Here is a 23,485-nt window from a genome sequence, read left to right as displayed (position 1 = left end):
CTCTCTCTCTCTCTCTCTCTCTCTCTCTCTCTCTCTCTCTCTCTCTCTCTCTCCCTTGCCGTTTCCTGGAGTTATTTAGTTTATGAATGGTCCAGGGCCATCATGAGGGGGGTGGAGCTTCAGTTCCTACAATCGCTATCCAAGCTGTCACTGCTTTAGCCAATCCGAGAGAGAAGACAGGCATGCTTGGCCCACGGTAGCAGCCACCGCTGCGCTTGATAAAGAAAGGGAGTAGAGAGAGAGAAGTAAGAAAATAGGAGGAGATAGAAGAAGTCAGATACTCATACACATTTTACAGCCCCCTCTTCTCTAACCTGCTCCCTTATCAGTGGCAAGGAAGAGAAAGAGGCTGTATAGGAAGGACGTCCTGGAGATGACTGGAGTGACGCGAGGGGGAGTAGCAGTGGTTCAGACAGGTTCACTTTTTTTTTTTTCTATCAACATTTGAAGAAGATGCAAACTCTAACAAAATTACTTTCACTTGAATTTGAGAAAGGACCTAACATTTTCTATATTTCCTCTTCCCACAGAGTCTTGCTCCCTCCTCCTCCCCATCGTTGCCCAGAGCCAGAGCAATTGCTATCTATGAGGAGCGGTGGGGGGGGGGGGGTGAGTTGTGAATATGGGGTGAGGGTTTATGACTATAAATCTCTCTTCAGTAGTTTCCATATGTTGAAAACGGGGCAGGACAAGAGTAGTGCAAACACCTTGCTTGATCATTATTGCTTCATAATTAAGATTCAGATAATACTTAATGCTAGTACTTTATTGTTACAAGGACTAGCTAGTTATAAGAAAATACGTTTAAGTTTTGAGAGATGGTGCACATTTATAGATGGTAGCATTTGTTGTATATATGTTTAAATTAAAATAAGCCACTAAAAATGTTTTAAACTTAAAAATGAAGGGAAGTAAATTTGAACCTAAGTTAAAGTTTTCTTAAAATGTCAGTGTGGTAAATCAAATTTTGAACATATTGTCAAGCAGTACAGTTTCACTTGTAAAATTATTTTATTTTCATAATTGACTTTTGCTTTTAAAAGACTTCACTGCTGCAAAAATCTATAACTATCCTGTTATTGATTACACAGATGGCTTCCCTCCTCCCTTGGCATTTCAGTGAAACACATGCATATGCTTTTAGTATATGTATTGGACCCCTTGTAGCCTTTCGGTGCTTTCGGATGAAAAAGCTTCAACAGTGTTTGTGATTTGCTTGGTATTGAGGCTTTACGTTTGAACCTTGGGTGTCTGCCTGGTTTCTGTGTCTTTTTAAGACAAGTCAAATAGACAGGATAATTTTAGTTAGATTTGGGACATTCTATTCATTGGTGATGCTGTTAAGAGTAAAACTCTAGGAAGCCCTTTGTGGAAGACTTCATTTTGCAAAACCTGGTATGCCACTTTTGCAAAACCCCTTGGGAGAGCTTGCCTTGCTCTCTTAAAGCTGGACCAGGTGAACCTGCATTCAATTGCATAAGTGAAGTTTATTTCTCTCCACTTCCTTGATGTCAGACCCCTGGACCTTTTAGTCCTTCCTTACTTAGCTGCTGGGGACTGCCGGTACCTTGTCACCCACTCACTCTCATTGCCCTAAATCCCTTTACAAAGAACTATGAGGCCCTTTAAATAAAAAGTCAAGTCGGATATGTTCCTAGAATCTGTCTTCAGTGGCCAGGAGTTGGGAAGGATAGTTGGAAGTAAGCACACTGCAAACTCCGACGCAGAGCTGTAGTCAACTCATCGGGAGTGGCAGAGACTTGGGGCGGCCTCTGGACCCCAGCCCTCGTGGGGGGAATGCTTGGCTGCGGGAGGATCGTGAGCCACGGCGTCTGCAGGATTTCGTGCTTGTGGGAAGCCCAGACTCTGTCGGTAACCCGGCTATTGCCCATGGGTCACATCGGAGCCCTGGGAAATAGTACTGGGCAGGACAGGCGCTTTGGTGCCGGGAGTTGTGTGACCAGCCTCGAAAGGGTCCTTAGCAGCTTCTCCCCAGGGCAGTAACTGGGCGGAGACTCCTGGCGGGGCCTGAGGGTGCAAAGCTTTTCGTTCCCAACCCTCCGGCTGGCCGATTCTTCCTCGCCTCTGCCAGCGGCCTCACTCGTGGGCTGGTGCGGCCAGAGAAGTCCCTGGGAATGAGTGTTTGCGAGAAGGCCCGGGTTGACTGCAGAAGTCCATTCTCAAGACCTCGGTTCGGCCGCCCGCCGTCCCGGGTTCCCTAGTAGGCGCTGAGGGACCCAGTCCGTGCCTTCTCTACTGGACTGGGGCTGCCCAGGCCACTCCGATCTTCTCGCCACCAGAGCCTGACACCCTACTCCTCCCCTCTCGGCTCTGTCAAGCACAACTAAGTTTCGTTGCACCCTGGTCCCCGCGTTTCTCCACTTTTACAACAGAGGCTGAGGGATGACAAAACGTTACAAATGTTTTGATTTAAAAACAATTCATTATCAATTTACCCTGTCTAAGGTAGATGCTCTAGTAAATAATAAATCAGTTAAACAAAGGCGACTTTAATTTATTGTCGCGGTACTAATTAGAAACATCATTCGAGCAATAAACTTAAACACTTTCAGCAAATAATGCTCCCTCTTGCTGGTTCCCGCTCCCCTCCCCCATCGCAGCTCACTCTGGCTCCTCTGCTCGGAGAGCTGCTTCTGCTGTGTGCGCGCGCGGATCCTTCTTCCTCTGGTTGAATAATTGAAGGGGGAAACGGTATCCGAGGAGGCTGTAATTGAAGAGCCCCTGTCACCTCTGCTTTTATGTATGTTAGTATAGAAGTCCATCAGCAGCTCCTTGATGGTGTATTAAAACGAAGTGGCAGCCCCTTCTGCAGGAGATAGCGTATTCTATTAAAGGAGACCAAGTGAGAGAAAGAAACTCTAGAGGCTAAAAGCCACTTCAAGTCTTCAGACCGATTGATCTGTATTCTCTTGTTATAATCCGTCTCATCATACTTGAGTTAATGAGGCAAAAGAGGGGGAGCGAACTCTGATGGTCCTTGACAAATTCATTAGGGAGGCTGCAGGACATTTTATCTGACTGTTAAACATCTTGTTTGTTTGGTTTAGGCAGTGCCAACATCAGCACGCTTCTGCCCAGACTTGTGTGTGATGCTGGGCTGGCTGCAGACATTCCTGCAAAGAGGGGGGCACCCGGGATGTGACTTTTGTTTTGTGTTTCTGGATGTCCATAACCTTTAGACTTCTCCAGCCTCTACCTTCATCATCATTACGTTAGGAGCATTTTATGAGACCTCAGATGATGAAACAGAGGTGGGGTGTTCTTAGTTACTGCAAACTAAAATATGTGTGTTTAAACTGTAGCCTGAAAATTTCCTGTATCCTTACAAAATGAGTCAAGTTTTAGCAATTACTGTGCTAGGTGTTTTGAAAAAATGTGAATGTGTAAGCTCCAGGAGAATGGCCAGATTGCACATTTCATTTTGTTTTCACTTGATCATGGTTAAATAAACTTTTAATTAGTAATTGAATTTCCTCTTGTAGTGAAACACACAAGTCAGAAACTTGGAAACAAAAATTGTAACTATACAATAAGATACTTTCAAAAGAAAATCAGTATATTTGAATTTGGGGGCCTTTATATATGTAAAATTAGAAGCAGAACTGGGTGCTCTTTGAATGGTGCTAAACTAAGGTGATGAGTTACTGAATACCTAAAAAACTGAAAATACTCCTAATTGAAGAATAATAGGCCATCATGCTAGAATGCGAATGCTCTGTTCTGTTCTGTTCTAAGATAATACAGTATTTGATTTCTCAGTCTTTTCCTTGGAAGGAAACAGTCCAGTTGTGCTACTGTCTTGCACAGAGAATTCGGGTATATTTTCCTTCAGCAGTTGACTTAAAGAGCCTCAGCTCAAATGCTCTGAGAAAGAACCCTGTCTTCCATTTACAGGCAAACAGTATGAGAGAAAAAAAGAAAACGAGTGCTCTCTGCCTGTCATTTTTGTGCATTCCAGCACTTCTGATGGAGCTGGAGCTGCTGGAGGGAATGTATGGATCTGGAAAGGAGTGATGCAGTCATTCACGTTGTGTTTCCCAGGAGCAAAACCAAACTAATGGCTGAAGGCAGTGCTTCTGTGCATCTGACAGCTCTAATCCTGTTTACATTTCCAGAGAATACAGAATCCTTAAACGGTTTTATTTTCTGTTGATCTTCACTTAGACGTATATTTACTGAGTTAAAACTTCAGTGCATTTTCTACTTTATCATATCATTGAGAGTAAAATGATATCCATTATTTTATTATCTATAGAGAGAACATATAGTATTTCAGTAATCTTTACTGAAGAGTATACAGATTTTAGATTGTATGATGTTGATATTGTTTTCTAGGAAAACATTTAAGTATTCAAAACTAATCAGATTACTGACTTTAAAAGCCCAACTGAAGGAATGGTACTTTTTTGAAAACAAAGGACCACATGTTTGCCTGTGTAGGTCCTTACCCTCTAAAGTCTAACTTTGAAACATCTATGTAATTGCTAAATTTTTGGTTCTTATATACTTAATGATTCAACATATTTGTAAAAATACTTGATTTTTTAGAAAGAATTTTTTTTTGTCAAAATATAAATGGGAAAACAACTGTTTAATTTTCTGAATTTAAAATTCCAATCAAAACAGAAAGAAACTAACCCAATTTATTAGTGTATTAGTTGATGATATTTTATTCAAGTAATTATAATAAAATATCTGTAAGAAGCTTTAACAGCAGCCCTGTCAGAATGGTCCTGTTCGCATTGTATTGAGAATCAAAGTAAAACCACATTTGAAAAATCCTGTCAAATGATCTAATTTTCCCAAACTCTGAAGTATCACAGAAACTGTTGGTAAGCTATTGATGATTATTATTCTGGAATCAATCTAGAAAATAATCAGTAACAATACTTTCTTTGAACAGATCACTTGCGGTGCTTGTTAAATTTAAATGATCAGAAATGCTGAAACAAGTTTTTTTCCCCCTAACAAAACAGCTTAACAACAACAACAACAACAACAGCAACAACAACAACAAACCTTGTAATCTCTTTGATTGGTAACCCAAGAATATTATTGTTCTCACTTGAACAATTTGAACTTAAGATAAGGCTCTGTCAGGTAAAAGTAACAGCTTTAACTTTGCATAGTAAGCCTATCAAACTGTATGGGGAAAAAATACTTCTATGTACTTTTGTGTTTAAGTTCACCTTGCACAATATATATGATTATTGACATTTATACCTATTAGACTTTTACAGATCTAATTCTTATTTTAGTAGGATGAGAAACTTCAGAGTATAATATGTGAATTTTTCCAAAGTTGAACAACAACTGTATATATGAGTACTTTATTAAGTTATACAGAATTTGATCGTATCAGAATGTACAATGATAGAGCAAAGAAGTTGTACTCAGGACAATGGAAGTAAACAGCTTCTAGCCTGATTGAACTAGGATATGAAGTTTAAGAAAATTCAAATTAATTCAGCAGGTATTTTTCAGAAGGTGTTGCATTGAACTTACCATAGTGTCACTTACATTGGTATACGTCTTTTGGCCTTCCCAAGAAATCATTTAGCTTTTTCTCAGTTCAGATACATTTTTGAGTTCTACCTGTTTAATTTCCGTATATAGTTGTTCTGAAAAGTTAGAATAAGATCCTTTCCTTCTTCCCCGCCCTCCATCCCTCCCTTCCTCCCTTCCTTCTTCCCTTCCTTCTTTTCTTTTTAACAATTTGAACTTACTAATGTACTATGAGGTAAATATTAAATTTTACCTGTCAAGTAACTTTGGTTTTCATAACTCAACTATAATTTTCCAACAAATGAGAAGGCGCTTTTAGTAGAGCCAGTTCTTAGCTATTTGAAGAATGGTTGTATAATTTGTGGGTTCTTATTTGTTGTTCTTCCACCTATAGAACCAAATTTTACTGGTCTTTTGATATCACTTATAGAAGATAGATAGGAAAGTTGGCCAATATTGAACTTGACGCTAAATCCAAATTCTAAGGTTTAGAGAAGGTGTGATATCCTTTGTTTTATAAGCTACTACCACTGCCTCACAAATGGAACGTGTTTCCTCAGATCTGAGAGCCACCCCCGCTCCCGTTTCTACTTTTCCTGTGATCAGTGCCAGACGTTTATGGAGCTGGTGCCTGAGACCAGGGGTGTAGTAGGCTGTGCCAGTCCTGGGCGGTGCTGAGTTCAAAATGTAAGGCTTGGCATTGCATTCTGTATTTCTTTTCGGTTATTTGAGACATTTTATGGATCTGTGTTTAAAATTATCTGTTAAGCATATCCTATTGGTAGTTTTTTTATTATTCTCTAGGAAAACTAGCCCTTTTAAACATCTTAGCTTATTTTAAAATATATTGGTTCTTCATTGCTTCATCTGTACTATTATTAGTAGTAGTAATTTGGAATCGATCTTCTAAGATTTCAGGAGATTTTTAGAGGACTTTTTTTTAATGGAAATGTTAAAAATTTAGCCTGTTCCTTCCTTCCTTCATTGTGAGTCAGAGTAAAAATGATGTGCTGAGAGGTCTCTCTGGTTCCTTGCGGTGGTTAAACAACAACAGAAGTCCTTCACTGGCTCCGATCTAGGCCTAGAAGGTACCTGCGTGGCGCAAGTGAAATAGTATTTGATGATCTAAGGAATGAACACTTTTCCTTGACCGTCTGAAGAAAAGCTAGGATGTGAAACAGCTGTCTTGGCCTGTGTCTATCAAGGTTCTGCCAGTCTGTTTCTTTTCTGAGTTTTTTCTTTCTATCTTCCCTTATTATCTTGGGGTCCTAAAGAGCCATTCTCTTATTTACTGACTGGTTTTGTCTCTAGACAAAACCTGGGTGAGTAGGTTTAAATCAGCCTGGCTGGAGTGAAAAATCTTTGATCTATGGCTATGACTGTTTTCACATGATTTGCTTGCTGGGACAGACACTATCCATGCCCTTTCACTTTGCTATCAGATAGGTGCACACAAAGGACCTGAAAGGCTACCAGATGCACAGTTAATCATCATATTAGATAAGTAAAAGGTTCCAAGCAGACCTAATTAGAACTGCTATTTCTAATAGTTTGTTGCTCTATGGTACCTTGTTGGGTAAATGCTCTACAAATCTTCTAATCTTTTCTGCAAATTAGTCAAAACTTTCTATAAATTGTAGCATCAATTCAAATCAATTATACAAAGCTATGTACTTTTTAAAAATGGAAGGTTGTTGCTATCATGTAACTTTTATCTACCCATGCAAGCATGGGTAGATAAAATAAAGGGAGACAATATGGCCGTGTGTGAAGAGCGTGAGTCAGTCCAGGGCGGGGAAAGCCCTGCATTTTTGTCCCAGCTTGCTACTACTGGGCACGTCACTCGATCAACTGACTGTCTCTACTCACTGTTTTCTCCGTTGTAAAATGGGGCTATGGATGAGGAGTTTTTCCTACCTTTTCTAGATGAGAAATCTTCAGTATCCTACCACAACTTGAGTAAAGTTGTTTACATCTTATTAGTTGATTTCAAATCAGAAATATTTCTGCAAAAATTTAGACTTCACTACTTTTTTATTGGTACATGAAATTTTTTTAACATTAAAAGTCATAAAAAGAATAAGCTTACAGATGGTCATATTTCATACTTTAGATTTAAGGAAAATAAATGACAAATTATGGATTGTAGACTGTTGTGAGGGACAACCAGGCAGCAACTGAAATAAATTCTAAGAGTGTAATGATTATTGTTGATATGCATTAGGTCATAAAATAGAAGAACAAATCAGGCTGTGTATTCTTGTATATATAGGAAAACATTGTATAAAGGTGTCCACAAGGTTAAGAGGAATGTTTTTTTCTTAAATGTTGAATGGACTCTCAGTGTTTCTGGCATTTTCATTAAAGTTCGGTATTCTGTAAATAATCTTCTCTTTTGTGGGTGGGAAACATGCATTTTTATTTTTAATTTAATCTTCACTGCATTTTTCCTATTACCATTTAGTCCCCTTATACCCTCTGCTCTCAGCAGTCATCACACTGTTGTCCATGTCCATGAGCCCCTTTTCCTTTTCGCTCAGTCCCTCCACTCCCTGACTGCCACCCCCACTAGCTGTCACCTGCTCTCCATCTATGAGTCTGTTCTCGAAGCCAAAAAAAAATTGAAGTTCACAATGAACAATTTTTAAAAATGGTAATTATCAGTCTTCTCCTTAGAGAAATGGCATTGCTCTAAGCAACTATAACATTACTGTATTCGTATTGTGGTAAAAGATAGATCCAAGCAGGGAAATGGTTTTCAAAACGAGTCACTAAAGTACGTAAAGTTTTATACTGCTTTCTCATGCTTTTCTCTTGTTTTCATCAGAAGATCTGACAAGCATAAAAGTGTTAACATCTTTTATTTTACAGATGTTCCTAGTTTTCCCTCAAACTGTAAAAGATGCTGTATCAGAGTAGCATGGTAGGAAATAATTTCAACACCTCTCTTCACTTATGCAGTAACTTATTGTCTAGGCTTGTGGATGTTTCTGGAAAGAGGGAAGTGAGGCAGGGAAAGACCTTGTATTAAGACCTAGTTCTCCTTTTGAGACACAGCTCAATCAGTCTGTCTTCTGTATTGTTAATTCTTTTTAAAATAGTTTTTCACTTGGCATAGTTATTTTTCCTTCTATGTCGTGTTCATGGAAAGTTCCTCGTTAATGCAACAGAAGAGCCAGGTGACCACTGAGAGATTTGTTGATGGACACTCCGTGGGTTTGCAAAGTGCAAACCTAAAAGACTAAGAGATGAGAAATGCATTGCTATTTGTGAATTTATGTTTTATCTCACTTCACTTGAAAATTTATGAGTGGCGTGGCTTAAGGGTGCTGGAGTTGTGTGTTCCAGGGCTTGCCCCTACTGATAACACCCTTGTTGGCGTGAAAGTGCAATGCAAATTATGACAGTTACAACCTTCTGTTTTGTTTAACCTGTCAGTAGATTTCCTGGCTCAGTGCTGAGGGCAATGGTGTGTTCGACTAGTCCATATTCACCTAAACTTAAAAGGTCAGGTTTCTACAGGCAAGCCTAGTCAAAGCCTAATTGATGAGGAGGGCATGGAGACAGAATTTACTGTTCTGTTGGCTAGTTTCATATCGTTAGGTTGTCCTGAAAGCATCAGGCAGTCACAGCCCCTTTCATGTAAGTGCTGACCCTAGACAGGAGCTGACAATCAAAGGAGGCAGCCACAGGAACCAGTGCAAGTAGACTATTGATTTTTCAGTTAGGTCTAAGTAGTTTGTAGTATGGGTAATGGGTGACAGAGGCAGGTATGTCATTATCAATGAGCTCCAGAACAGTAGCGACAACCCTCTCTCATATTTCCTTCAGCACTGACAGTATGCATCCAGAGGCGGTCAATAAATCGCCCAACCTTTAACTGACAAGTGACTTGGAGGTTTAGGTTGAGGGGTGGAAGTTACACAGCTAAACTTCTCTACTTGAACATGTACTGGACCTGGCAAGACAGTAATTATATTGTAAGTTTTTGAAGTTTTGTTTTGGACAGTCTGTGCAACTCTGAGAATCAGAGTTTGCTTTTAAGCTTTTGAGAATTTAGGAAGCATATTTACTTAGTGAAGAAATAAGGGAGCCAATCAGCTATAAAGATACTCTATAAGGTTAATTAAGGTAGTTTCTTATGGTTTAGTTTTGCTTTTATTTTAGATTAGACCTTTCTTTAATCATGATATTCCTGTTATACAAGTTCAGCAGTTAGAAAGTGCCCTTCAAAATCATTTTTAATTTCTAATCTCCTGTTAAATGTTTTCACTGCAGGCAAATTTTAAGTAGAACAAATAACTTGAACCATTTGTAAATTTGATGTATTAGCCACCAAGCAGTTGCTATTTGACCTTCAAATTCATTTTGTATTGCTTCCACAATAAAATAGTCAGGAATAGAGCATTTAATGATTAAAGTTTGATGAATTATTGTTGCTTCTGGATTTAAAAAGAAGTGAGGCTGATTTTTGTTTTAGAAACATTTCGTATGGATATTTACGTTTAAAGATAGAATTTATGTTCACATAAACACAAAAGAGTAACAGGTTTTGACTAAAAGTACACATGTTCTAAAAGGATATGAAATAATTTAAGATTTTAAATTTAAACCCACCTCTATTTTGCTACAAAACATAAGTAACGTAAAGAGAAGATAATATTTATAACTAGAAGTGGGAGTTTCGCTTGTACCAGGTTCCTTGCAAACTATCACATGCTTACATTTTTTGAAAACTTTAAACAAATTGAAATAAAACAGAAAAGTAAATGTTTTTTAAAACTTCCTTAAATAACTTATCACTGTGATATCTTGTTTAACACTGTGATGTTGCACAGAGCCAGAGTTTAAGTCTAGCATCATCTCGCTGCAGAGCACCCTGCACGACCACATACATGAATCATTCTCATTCGTCCAATGCAATTGAGACTGGAAATTCCTTTAAAAAAAAAACAACAAAAAAACCCTAACCAGCAGGTTAACGTGCACTGGTAATGCACACACTGTGGGTGCTTAAACGTTTTCTTAAGTTTGCAGTGATATGTCGGTATGAATGCCCATCTTTTATTCTAAGGAACAGAGAATATAATTTTGAAATGTAGTGAAAGATGGCTACTATTGAATGTTGTCATCTTAGTTTTAAGGAAGCTTGGGGGTTATGTAATTTTTAGGGGACCTTTATTCAGATTTCTTGAATTAGTCACCTTTTGAGGCTTACAGATGGTTAAAGCAAGAGTCCTGTTAGAATCAGTCTCCCCCTCTTTATTAATCATCCACTTCATCTGTGCTTTTCTGTTGGATTAGATAAAACATTTAACTGCGAATCCTTTATATTTTCAGCTGCATTGCAGGTACAGCTCCTTTGACTATATTTGCAGTCTTTCCTGAATAGAGTGTTTCTTTAGGAATAAAAAAAAAGAAAGCCGAAGAAAGAGGGACAAATTAAATTTTCATGAAAGAAAATCCTAATCAGCAGTGACAGTATAAGAGAAAGATGATTGCCACTTGGTCATTGTGGAGAGGCACTTAGATTTGGTGTCAGTGCTTCTGTTAATGATGACTAATGTCTTTCTTGGAGCAAGTGCATGCCCCCACTGCAGCTACAGACCGGGCAGGGAGGGCTCCGCAATAGGCAATAGGCACGACGGGCCGTCGCAGGAGGTGTCCTCCAACAAAGGCTTGTTATGCGGTCAGTTGGCAGTCTCTATTATTTGAAGACCACAAACCTAATTCTAAGGCGTTTAACAGCACATTCGAAACTATTTTATGTCGAGTAACTAAAAGACGTTATTTTCAGATTAGAATGTAAAGAAATCAAGCAATGTTACTAAGACGTGCTCCCTATTTTGTTACCTACAGGAATGGGCACGTCCCATGTGTTGTCACTGCCTAGGATCACTTGGGTTAAGAAAGTTTTAGAAAGAGACAGACTTGCATCAGGTTTATTTCATTCTGCAGGGCTGAATCCTGAATAAACACTTTCTAGTTACAAAAAGAGAATGCACGACTCAAAAGATCTTTTTAGATCTTTTAATCTTAAATATATTGGTTACAAAAAGACGATGACATGTGTTATTTCTTCAGCTTTCCCCTAAAGTGTAAGACCTTTCAGAAGGGCATTTGCAATGCTTGTCATATTTTTTCATATACATCTTACTGGCCTGACATGTCTTGAGAACCATGAGAACACAGATGTCATTGCATTCAGACAACACTAATTACTCTGGGAGTTTTGCAGCCTCAGTGCCTGCATGTAACTGTCGACTATGATTGTTCATGCAGCCTACCGTGGGGACACTTTGCACATGAAAATAGTGAGGCACAAAAATAGTGAGATGGCCCTTTTAGTCCCCTATTGTTCTCCAGTATAACTTAGCAGAAAAAATTTCCTGACACATCAGTTTCATTCAGTATTTTGCATTTGAACCATGTTTTGGCAACATTTCCCTTTCTGAAGTAAGTGAAATCTATTATCCATCTGTTCCTTAACCTGCTTGAACCGTCTTCTACATTACTTTGTCTTTACGCTTCATGGGAAATTTCTTTATGTAGCTTATAGTTTGAGGGAATCACTAATTGTGGTATGAGTCTTTCGAAAGTGACAGTGCAAAACAATAAATATGTATGATGTGTTCTTCTGGCGTGCGATTTAATGTTTAATGAGAAGCTGCAGCAAATATGGTTAGTCTCAATTTAGATAAGTGCAATCATCTTATGCTTTTAACACAGGTCAGTTCTTTCCTTTGTTTAATTTTCTCTGTAACATTCTGTATTTCAGTTGATGATTCATGGTGTTTAGGAGGTTTGGAAATATCAGAGGTCAAATGGTGGTCAGATCTGGGCCCTCACTGTTAAATGTGAAGACCAAATACATGTTTGGATATAAAGCATAATCTGTGTTAATCACTGATTGAAAATAGAAAACTCCAGTAATGTAACTTCACATGCTGATGAAGCAGAAATTGAGGCAGCTTGATCAAAGATGTATGATGAGATAAAACTGCAGTCTCTGCTGTACAGTTATAGTAATTATGACTAATGAACCGTCCAGCCTGGATGAAATGGCATGCCCACAGGGACTGTGTCCAATCAGTTGTGACTTATGCAAGCTGAACAAACCATTGATGGGGTTCCACATTCTGTATCACGAGAAGTATATTATCTATTATTAATGCAACTTTCGTTAGGGTAATGTAAAGTGATTGGAAGTTATTTAAATATTGTTAAACATAAAGCACAATCATTTTTCTTTTTTTCATATATTTATTTAAAGCTAAACCCTTATTTTTTGTGTGACCTCTGTTTTACCTGTCCTTTCTTAAACACATTTAGGTCTGTACTGTCATACAGTCCACTTGTTCTTCTATTGTGCTCCTTTGGAGTGCTCCCTCGTTTTTAGAGCTGCTGTTTACTTTTGTCAGGGTGTATTGATCACTAATGAGGCATTTACTGTGTGCAAGCCCTGTCCAAGAGCTTTCGCTCATTTAAGTCACAGATCCTCACAGCCACCCTTTGAGGTAGGTGCTCTGTATTATCACCGTTGTATAGCTGAAGACGCTGGGATGCGGGAAGGTTGAGTAACTTGCTCAAGGTTACATTTTCTTACAGATTTTGGATTGCCTTTGTGGAGGTTAGTCATATTCTTCTGGCTGAAACCTAGTTGTCTTCTTTTCCAATCCAGGATTAATCTTTTGTTGTTTTCTGGCATCTGGAAAAACTGCTGTGGTATTTTAAAACTGAGGGCTGATGTGCCGTTCTAGAATAGTTCTTCATGTCCCCAACCTCTAGTCATGTTCAGGTCCCTAAACTCCTTCACCTTGTATATTTTAAGTGACTCAAGCACTCTGGAGGGAGTCGAAGAATTCATGATTTTGATATGAATATATGAGGTCTGTCCAGAAGCTATCCAGCCATATAATATGAAATATTATATGAAAAATAGAGACATTTGTTGAAGAAGATACAACATACTAGAAACATTGTACATAGACAATGATGCCTCAGTCCCCTTCAAAGTAGGCACCTTGGGACCTCACACATTTCTCCCATTCACCATCAGCTGCCCTGTCATATTTTCCTGAATCTCGTGAATAGTCTGAAGTCTGTTCTCCTCGAAAGGTGACTTTAGTTTTGGGAAAAGCCAGAGATCATAGTGCACCCGATCTGGGCTATAGGGGGACTGAGTCACCTGGGTGATTTGATGTTTTGCCAAAAAACTCTGCACAAGACATGATACATGAGCAGGAAATTTGTCATGAAAAAGCTGCCAATCACCAGTTGCCCATAGCTGCAGCCTTCTGCATCATCCAAATAGTTTCGGGAGAGGAATATTCAAGCCTAACGTAAAATTTCATGCAGATTCGCTGCTTTACTTGCTCAGTCATTTTGAATGTGATGGCCACACAGTACACGTGCTCACTCAACGGCATCTGCCACCCCCACTGACGAGTACAGCGAAGTCGTCATTGTTCACACATGTACATTCCAGTCCATTCTCCTTGACTGCCAAATTACACTGATGTCGCTCAAACTATTCTCACTATGTTATCAGTGGCTAGACTTTCTGGACAGACCTCGTGTCTCTAAAATATAATAAATGTGTCCATTTAATTCACTCTTGAATCTGTACAATCTTTAAATTGTAATGAGAAAACGACCTGCTCCTTTAAAAGAAAGTAAGTCGTACTGGTAAAATAAGCTTGGTTAGTTTTCTTCTGAGATTATGCACGCTAATGGTTTTCTCATTAAACCAGGTGTAGTCCTCATCAAATGATTTCTTATTCCGAGCACCTCATGCATTACCTTTAGATAGTGGGTGTTCAGTACATGTATGTGGAAAGGAGGAGGGAACAAAGGAAGGTGGGGGGACTTTTCAGCAACTCAGCAATTCTAGTTCCCTTGACAGGTTTTTACGTAGAGGAACAGAATAAAAGAAGCTGTCATGCTATTTTTTGCTTTAAAATCTTTAAAACCCTAACTGTTCCACTTAGTTTCCCACTGACCACCAATCTGAAGTCTCTGTCTTTCCAGGCCGGCTTGCATGCATCTGTCATGAAGTACCCCACAGAGAGCTCTCTGTTGATATTCCACTTATCCTCAGTATCAGTTTGTTTGTTTGTTTAATGACTTTTTATCGATTATGTTATTACAGTTGTCCCCTTCCACCCAGCACTCCCCACTCCCTCAGGCAATCCCCACACTGTTGTTCATGTCCGTGGGTCATGCGTATGTAGTCTTCGGCTACTCCATTTCCTGTGCTGCACTTTACATCCCCGTGGCTACTCTGTAACTGCCTGTTTGCACCTAGTCCCTCGCCTCTTTGCCCATTCTCCCGCACCTCCCTCCCACCTGGCAACCATCAAAACACTCTCTGTGTACCTGACTCTCTTTCAGTTCTCCTTGTTTGGTTAGTTTGGGTTTTAGACTCAATTATTGATAGATATGCATTTTTTTGTTCATAGTTTTGAGTAAGTCCCTTAAACATTTCATACAATAATGGTTTGGTGATGATAAACTCCTTTAGTTTTTTCTTGTCTGGAAAGCACTTTATCTGTCCCTCCATTCTAAATGTTATCTTTGCTGGGTAGAGCAGTTTTGTCTCTAGGTCCCTGCTTTTTTGGCTGGGCCCCTAAGTTGGGTGGGATGGAGTCTCAGAGGGTCTCCAGGATGGGACACACAGGTTGTTGGAATCTCAGATTGGCACCAGCCTGCAGGCTCTGAGGCTGTGCAGGGTGAGGGCCAAGAAAGGGACAGTGGCCTCCGTCCACCTTTCTGTCTGAGAGAAGACTGTCCCCCAGTTCTCACCTTTGTGCCTGACAGTTCAGTTCCTCCCCGTATGCCACTTGTGCCTTTCAAGCTGCTACCCTGGTGCTGGAGCTCAGAGGGAGGGAGTCTGAGTAAGTCCGTGTGTGGGTTCTTTAAGGGAAACTGCTTGGGACTTCAGCAGTTTTTCCCACCAACTTGAACCCCACTGGTTTTTATAGCCAGGAGTTTTAGGGACTTATCTTCCTGGCACTGGAACCCTGGGCTGGGGGCCTGGCGTGGGGCTGGGACTCCTCGCTCCCGAGATATCCCTCCTGAATTTGTATCCACCACATGTAGATGTGGGACCAGCCTGTTCTGGGTCTTCACCCCTCCCACCAGTCTGGATGGATGTGGTTTCTTTAATTCCGTAGTCGTCAGACTTCCGTTCGGCTCGACTTCTGACAGTTCTGAGTGATCGTTGTTCTATAATTTAGTTGTAATTTTGATGCGGTTGTGTGAGGAGCAAGCCGTGTTTTCCTGTGCTGCCATCTTGACTGGGAGTGTCAAACAGTTTGATGTGTGTTTTCATTTTCATTGTCTGCCCAGTGTCATTGTGCGTGTATTCATCCATGTCTGTTAACTTACCAGTGTGAGAAGTTATCGAAAGGCAGATACTATCTTTTATTTGCTTTATGGCATGACTAGATACATAGTACATGCTTAATAAATACCCTAGGTTGGTTGATAATTTTCCCCTTCCTGTTTCCAATAGATTTCTTCCTATTACCAAAGTCAAATTTTTAATGTGAGATTTCTAAAGGTAATGTTCTGAAAGTCTTTTAAGACTCAATTGAAATGAGATTTATACAAATAATATTGAGCCCTTATCCTGTGCCAGGTACTATGCTAGGCACTTTGTCTTCATCCTTTCAGCAAATCTATAATGAGTTATATATCCCATTACTATCCCTATCTGTATAGAAACCAAGGCACAGATAGATTGTATAACTTGGTTTATTCTAAAGCTAGGAAGTAGCCGAGCATGACTTGCAAAGATGGGTGACGGTTTATTTTAAAGCATCAGCAATTTATTGGTATCCTGTCAATGCCGTGTTTTTTTGTTTGTTAATGCCCCTTCTGCAGCAGTCTGTGACAGTTCATTAAATTCTGCTTTCCTCCAACTGATATCCATTGCAACCTGCTTATCCTTGTCTTCTCAAGATACGCCAAAGCTCTCTTCTTTTCTGTGGGTTTTCACAGGAGGAGGACAAAACCTTGGTGTGTCCTACTCTGAAATGTTGTGACGTGATTAGATGATGCAGAAAGAAAAAGCTATCTGGCTCATGTTTTTTTGTTTTGTTTTTGTTTTTTAAATTCATGGAGGACCAAAGAACAGTTGTCATTGTTAGCATTTTATGCAAGTTTTAGGCAATGATCGCAGTGTGAACTGTCAGTCTGGTTAGGACATTTCCTAAGCAGTATGTAGTCAGTGCTAGGAAAAATGCTGGGAATTTAAATCTGGTTTTATAGTGATTGGTATGTACATCCATGACTGTTTGTAAGCGATAGGAATGGAGTTAATAAAAAGCTGTGTATTTTATACTTAGGAAACATTGTGGCTTATAATGAGTCTTTATATAAAACTGAAACCACTGTGTTAGCAAAGAGGAAGCAGTTTACCAAATATAGTAAGCTCTCAGAAGTAAACTGACATCAATTTCAATTTCTGTTTCGATTTCAGCTTTTACATGGAGATTGATGGCATTAAGTTTCATAAGTGCTGTGATGCTCTGTGTATTTTAAAAAGTCATATCTATATTTTATAAGAACTTAGTTATTCAAGTTCTTGCTCACTCAATAAGGTCAGTTTATATTTAGCTAAACATTTTGTCATGCTAAATACTGTTTGTATTACTGAAAACATTTTAGTCTGAAGGCAGTATCAGTTATTGATCTTACTCAAACCTTTAAGATTAAAATTACTTTAAAGCTTTTCTTAAATAGTTTATTTATAAGTTTTTAATTAGAAGAAAGGTCTTACAAGGCCCTAAAATGGTACAATTTGTTATTTTGAAATGAGTCTTTGTTTCATATTGTACATTATGAAATCATATTTTATTCATTCATGAATTATACCTTTGACCATTTCAGATAGAATTCTGATATTTTAAATTAATAGTCAGAACTCATAAAAGTACCATAAGATTCCTTCTTTATAAGGTTCTTATAGCAGAATATAAATAGTATGTTTATATAATGAGGACATTAGTTATATTTAAAGTATTTCCAAAGATACAATTTTAAGTGAAGAAACACAAAAGTATCTTTGTGCTATGATTTTATATATGCTGACGTTGTGTCATATTCATGAAGAAAGACTTGAAGAAAATGGGCAAAACATTAAAACAATGTAAATAAATAGTGATTAACTTTTGGGGATGTTTAATTTCTTTCATTGTTGGCTTAATATTTATTCAGTAAATTTAAATATATACATGTAAGTAAACATATTTCAAAGTACAATATTTTAAAATAACTCTTAGGTTGTCTGGCTTTCCCATGTTTTGTTGTCTTTTACATGTTAAAGAAATAAGCCAGAATTCTATTATATGCAGGTTGTACTTTGCTGGAGAAGTCGTCAGCTGGAGTTACCAGGAGCATCATTATATAAAAAACATACGTAACATCATGCTGCTACTCTGCAGTGTTTATGTGACCAACATGACACATAGATTTTTAAAGAGTATTTCAGCCTTGTCATTATGTGTTGCTAATATTAGTAAGTTTTGTGATTGTTACACTGCCAAGGTCTATGTATCTTGGCTTATTTACACATTTGTCATAAGGTTAAAAAAAAGATTATTTCAAAACAAACTTAATTTTGGGCAGCAGGGAAATCGGACGTCCTTGCTGGATGTGTAGAACATCTAGTAGCTCTCAGTTTAATGATGTTTGAAAACCTTTAATGTATGGAATATGGATAAATTTTAGGAACTATATTACAGATTATGTGTTATTATCAGTTCTGATGTTACATGTAGCTTATGTTGTTTCCTTAGTTGTCTCTGCTCTCACTAACTTTCATGTTAGAAAGTAAGAGCTTTCTTTCTCCTCTGTCTTTTAAACATTTACTGAGAATATGTAGCACAGGGGTGGGAAAGGTTGCCTATGTATGGAGAAAATGAATTTGCATGTCTACTGCCATTTATCACAGCTGCCTATCGCAGTGAGAGTACGTGTGTGACTACACTGTCTTTGTCTCTGCTGGCTTTTCCACTCCAGTTTGCATGTAGAGTGGAAAGCCTTCTATGGAAAAATTTAAGGTTCAGATTGCAAATAGGGGAAAACTATCTTGGAAAAGAACCAGTGAATACTCAGCAACAATGAAAAGCTGAGGTGAGCAGAATATTATATGCTGATTGGTAGATTTGCAGACAAGGAAAAAAAAGGCATTGACTTAGCCTTGTGCATTTAAGGGCAGTCTTGACTCAGGAGCCAAGAAACTCAGGAGACACTGTCTGAGCTAAACTAGCAAGAAAGAATTAAACTGGGGACACCAAGAGGAAAGAGAATAGTAGGGATCGAGGGATCATTAGTGATGTGGAGAGTGATGAGAACGGAGCCATTCACAGTGGACGAAGTGTAGTAGTAAGTAGGTAGTAGAAAATCTCTGTTGTCAAAAGATCACATGGAAATCTTATTCTGAGCATAGGTATGAATCGTCTGTGTGTATTCTTGGAGGTTGGGGTAAATAGGTTGTTGCTCAAAACAGTGATTAATTCCCATAAGGATTTTCTTTGACTTTGAAGATTAAATTATGTTTATTATACTTTATAAGGGGAAACAAAATAGTATATGTATTAGTTTTGTATTGCGGCTGTAACAAGTTGCCACAAACTTAGTGGCTTGAGCAATATGGGCCATGCGGGGCTAAAACCAAGGTGTTGACAGGACCACATTCCTTTTTGGGGCTCTAGAGGGGAATTTATTTCCTTGTCTTTTCCAGGTTCTAGGGGCCTCCTGTGTGTGTGTGTGTGTGTGTGTGTGTGTGTGTGTGTTTTGTTGTTTTTTTTTTGCTCTGGTCCCTTCCTTCATCTTCAAAGGCACCAACAACATAGGTTGAGGCTTCTTATAAAACGTTACTCTCACCTACACTTCTGCCACCCTGTTGTACTTTGAAGAACCGTTGTAGTTACATTTGGTGCACTGGATAATCCATGTTAATCTTCTTGTTTTAAGGTTAGCTGATTAGCAACCTTAATTCCAGTTGCAACCTTAATTCCCCTTTGCCATGTAAGGTAGCATATGCATAGGTCCCAGAGATTAGAATGTGGACATCCTTGGGAGGGAACGTTACCCTGCCTGCCACAGAATACCATCGTGGTTTAGAAGTATTTGCACCAGAGGAATACAGTGTTACAAACCTCCCCTTGTTTAGAAGTAGTTCTCATCTAGAATAACTCTTTCTCTCTGATTTCAAGATAAAAGTTTTGTCATTTGAAGAGTAGATTCAAACATACAAAATTTATGACAAAATTTTGAGGAAGAATTTTATTATCATAATTTATAGCAGAGGATCACTCTTTAAAAATTGTTTTTGTAGTTTCAGATAGCACTGATTATAACTCTTTTAACTGCTAATGCTTTGAGTTATACTGTTCTATCTAAATATCTACTTGGACTTAATAAATTTAACTGGGGAAACCCCTTTAAGAAGGGGTGAAATTTGTGTTTGTGTACACTGTGAAATTAGTAATGTTATCACTTCCAGCCAGTGACACTAATGAAATCATAGAAGTTGGTTTCCATATTGGTCAGTTAGCTTTCCTGTTTTTCAAAGATAGCTTTCTTACAGCTCTTAGTCATAGAGCATGTCACAGGAGAAAGTACCTATTTCTGGAAAAGATCTCAAAGCCCAAGCTTCACTGATGAACAATATCAGGTTTATCACATATATGCCATATATTTAGCCTGTATGAAATGAAGAATATGTTCTTTTAAAAAAGAACATGTTTTAATATAGTATCTACCATTAACATTTTGCCATGTTTTATCATTTGCTCACTTCCCCTTGCATATATATATATATATATATATATATACATGAACATGTATATACACACCGCATGTACACACAGCCACACATGCAACACACACACATTTACATGTGCAACATGTACCAGTGTGTACACACACACACATTGTGCACGGGTTCACACACACACCCGTATATGTGCGAGCACACCACGTTCACACACACCACCCATGCATGCCCATACACACCCATATGTGCACACATATGTAACATGCATGCGAGCGCACATTTACCTGTGTGACATGTTCATATGTATGCACACACATAATGTGCAATATGTACGCGTGTATACCTGCACACATTTTTTCCTGAGTCATTTGCATACATATGATCCTTTATCCCTAAATACTTCAGTATATATTTCCTAAGAAGAGGAACATTTTGTTATTTATATAATTACAGTAGTTACCAAATTTATTATTAACATAATAATACTTTCTTCTACCATTTACATTTTCTCAGTTGACCAAATGGTGTTCTTTATAACATTTTTTTCCCCTTTACTATAGAATCTAGTCTAGGATTAGGCATTACATTTAATTTCTGTAGTGTCCTTTAATCTGAAATATTTCTTCTGCCTTTCTGTCTTTTTGATATTGGCATTTTTAAAGAATACAGTTCTCCTTCTTAAATAGAATAAACCTCACCTGAATTTGTCTATTTTTATGATAGATTCGGGTTATGCATCTAGTTGAAATACTACGTAAGTGATGTGTCTCAGTTTTACATCTAGAGACACATGATATCCATCTGCCTTGGATGCCGATATTGATCGATCAGTAAGTGTTGTCTAATTTCTCCAGAATATTTGTTATTTTGTCCTTTGCAATTAATAAGTAAAATGTAGTGAGACCTTGGAAATAACCTACCTCTCATAAAACGGCTAGAATGGACCACGTGGCACTGGATTAGAGTCTGAGGCTTCAGTGTGAACTCCATATTTAGCTTCATGTAGATACAAATGGGCATATAGAGAGACATAATTTATGGAAATATATGTATATATGGGTTAGTATATATAATGTATATTTTTTAACTTTGCTGAGAGGGTCAAGAAGTAATGACACTCTAGTAGCAAAAAGCATACCCAGTGCCCAGATCTGAGTTTCCAGTACCATTCTCCAATAAGAGGAGCCGGGGCTCCTATAGAAGTGGCCGATTCTAGGGCTGGGAAGAAGAATTACAAGGTGGGCCTGAAACAAATTTGTAGTGCCAGGAAGTTCTGCTCACCAAATAGAAAAACGGGGTTGTCCAAGGGACACAACCCACTGAATGAACTTGCAATGTCCAAAGCTACAACAATTTGAAGAGCAAAATAAATATTTTAGAATTCTGTTATAATCCAAAGTATAAGATAAATAGCCATGAGTCCATGCTGATACAAATAAATACTTGAATAAATTAATAGGGGAGAAGAGACAGATCTGCCATACAGGAGAATTCCAACTAGTTTCTGTAGATACTTCCTCCTAAAGAAGGTGGAGTTGTGTTAGGGACTTGCTCCCAGAGTGCAGCATAGCATGCGAAGTGGGGAAGGAACTGTGCGGTGGAGACCTGTCAGACATACGCCACAGCCAGGCGATCAAGGTGAATACTGTCAGTGACATCAGCTGATATACGATGAGAATGGTACTACACCTTTGTGGTCTTCCTCCCCCAAACCCAGCACCCTAGACCAGGGGTGTCAAACTCATTTTCACTGGTGGCCACATCAGCCTCATGGTTGCCTTCAAAGGACTGAATGTAATTTTCAGACTGTATAAATGTAACGACTCCTTAACTAGGGGCAAGGAGCTCAGTGCTGCTGCTGCTGGGTAGAAACGAGGTGCCGGGCTGGGTAAAACAAAGTGGAGGGCCGGATTCAGCCTGTGGACCCTGTGTTTGCCACCTGTGCCTTAGACCAACCATAAGGACATCAGACAAACCTAAACTGAAGGACACTGCACAAACAGCATCATCATTACCCCTCCAAGCTGTCAAGGTCATCAAAAATAAGGAAGTCTTAGAAACTGTTACAGCCCAGAGGAGCCTAACTTGACATGAAAACAAAATGTAATGTATCTTGGATGAGATGTTGGAATTGAAAAAGGACATTGGGGGAAACTAATGAAATTTGTTTAAACTATGGAATCTCCTTAGCAACTATCACACTTCTTGCCTATTTTAATCTTTACAGTGGTTACAAAATGATCATTTTCTAACATCAGCTCCTTTTTCACATCGATCAGTTGACATTATAATTTAATGTGATAACACCTCATTATTGGTGTAGAATAATAAATTTCCATTATTTTCAATGGTTAATAATTCATTAATGTCATAATCATTTTAGTTCTTAAGCTATTCCAGATTTGACCAGTAGAAGTCCCTTCAAGCTTGTGCTTATAGCCTTGGAGCACGCCCATTCAACTTCTTGGGCACTTTTCTAACTTTATGGAAGACCAAGAGTTTCTGGGCTCCTGTTGTATCTTCCTGCAACCCTGGAATCAGCTGTTACTGCGAAGAGCCTTGATTCCTTTCAGTGAGGGTTACTGGCAGAAATCAAGATACGGGCAGTGAGGGAAACATGGCAAAGAAGACGTATTCTTTTAATATTCTCTCTTTGGTAGTGGTGGGACCCTTATTTTTGTGATCTTGTTATTCAACTTCGTATGAAAAAAAAGGTTACATAATGCTTTTAAATCTTATTTTGTTTGTGGGTTTTGATGTCACAGCAATATGTCATTGGTAAAGCATTGCAAGATCACTTTGGAAGTAGTTTACAATTTATACGCCACAACAATTGCAAATTTGATGACAATTTGCATTTGTATGGTGACAAAGATGTCTTAACATGTCCAAATTACATCATGTTTATCTGCATCCTTCAGGGCATTTTTATAATTTATAAGTAATGAAAAACTTATTTTACAGGGAAAAATCTGATGTTAAAAGGTTCAAATGTAATACAAAAGTTATCAGTGGATGTTAAGTAAATACAGAGGCTATTTACCTATTCGAATTCTTTTATATATATAATCATTCTTTTCACAAAACTTTTAAATACCTACTAATGTGTCAGCTGTGTTGGATGCTGAGACTACATAGTAAGTATGAAATAGGCACGATGTAATTCTTCAT

General features: G+C 38.5%; 1 protein-coding gene and 1 long non-coding RNA gene across 11 annotated transcripts in view; one reads left to right on the top strand and one right to left on the bottom strand.

Moving 5' to 3' along the window:
• LRBA (LPS responsive beige-like anchor protein) overlaps positions 1 to 23,485 on the top strand; it is a 512,136-nt gene that overhangs the window by 288,602 nt on the left and 200,049 nt on the right. The gene's annotated exons all lie outside the window — the stretch shown is intronic.
• LOC118501937 lies at positions 423 to 21,759 on the bottom strand. The gene is made up of 3 exons (XR_004904590.1): positions 21,748 to 21,759; positions 2,627 to 5,453; positions 423 to 2,396 (listed from the first exon to the last, which is right to left on the bottom strand). It is a non-coding gene; the product is annotated as an uncharacterized LOC118501937 (long non-coding RNA).

This window comes from Phyllostomus discolor, chromosome 8 (genome assembly GCF_004126475.2).
Source record: "Phyllostomus discolor isolate MPI-MPIP mPhyDis1 chromosome 8, mPhyDis1.pri.v3, whole genome shotgun sequence".
In the NCBI taxonomy this organism is placed as follows: Eukaryota; Metazoa; Chordata; class Mammalia; order Chiroptera; family Phyllostomidae; genus Phyllostomus; species Phyllostomus discolor.
Note: the sequence above shows the minus strand (reverse complement) of the source record. Positions and strands in the feature narration are given on the sequence as shown.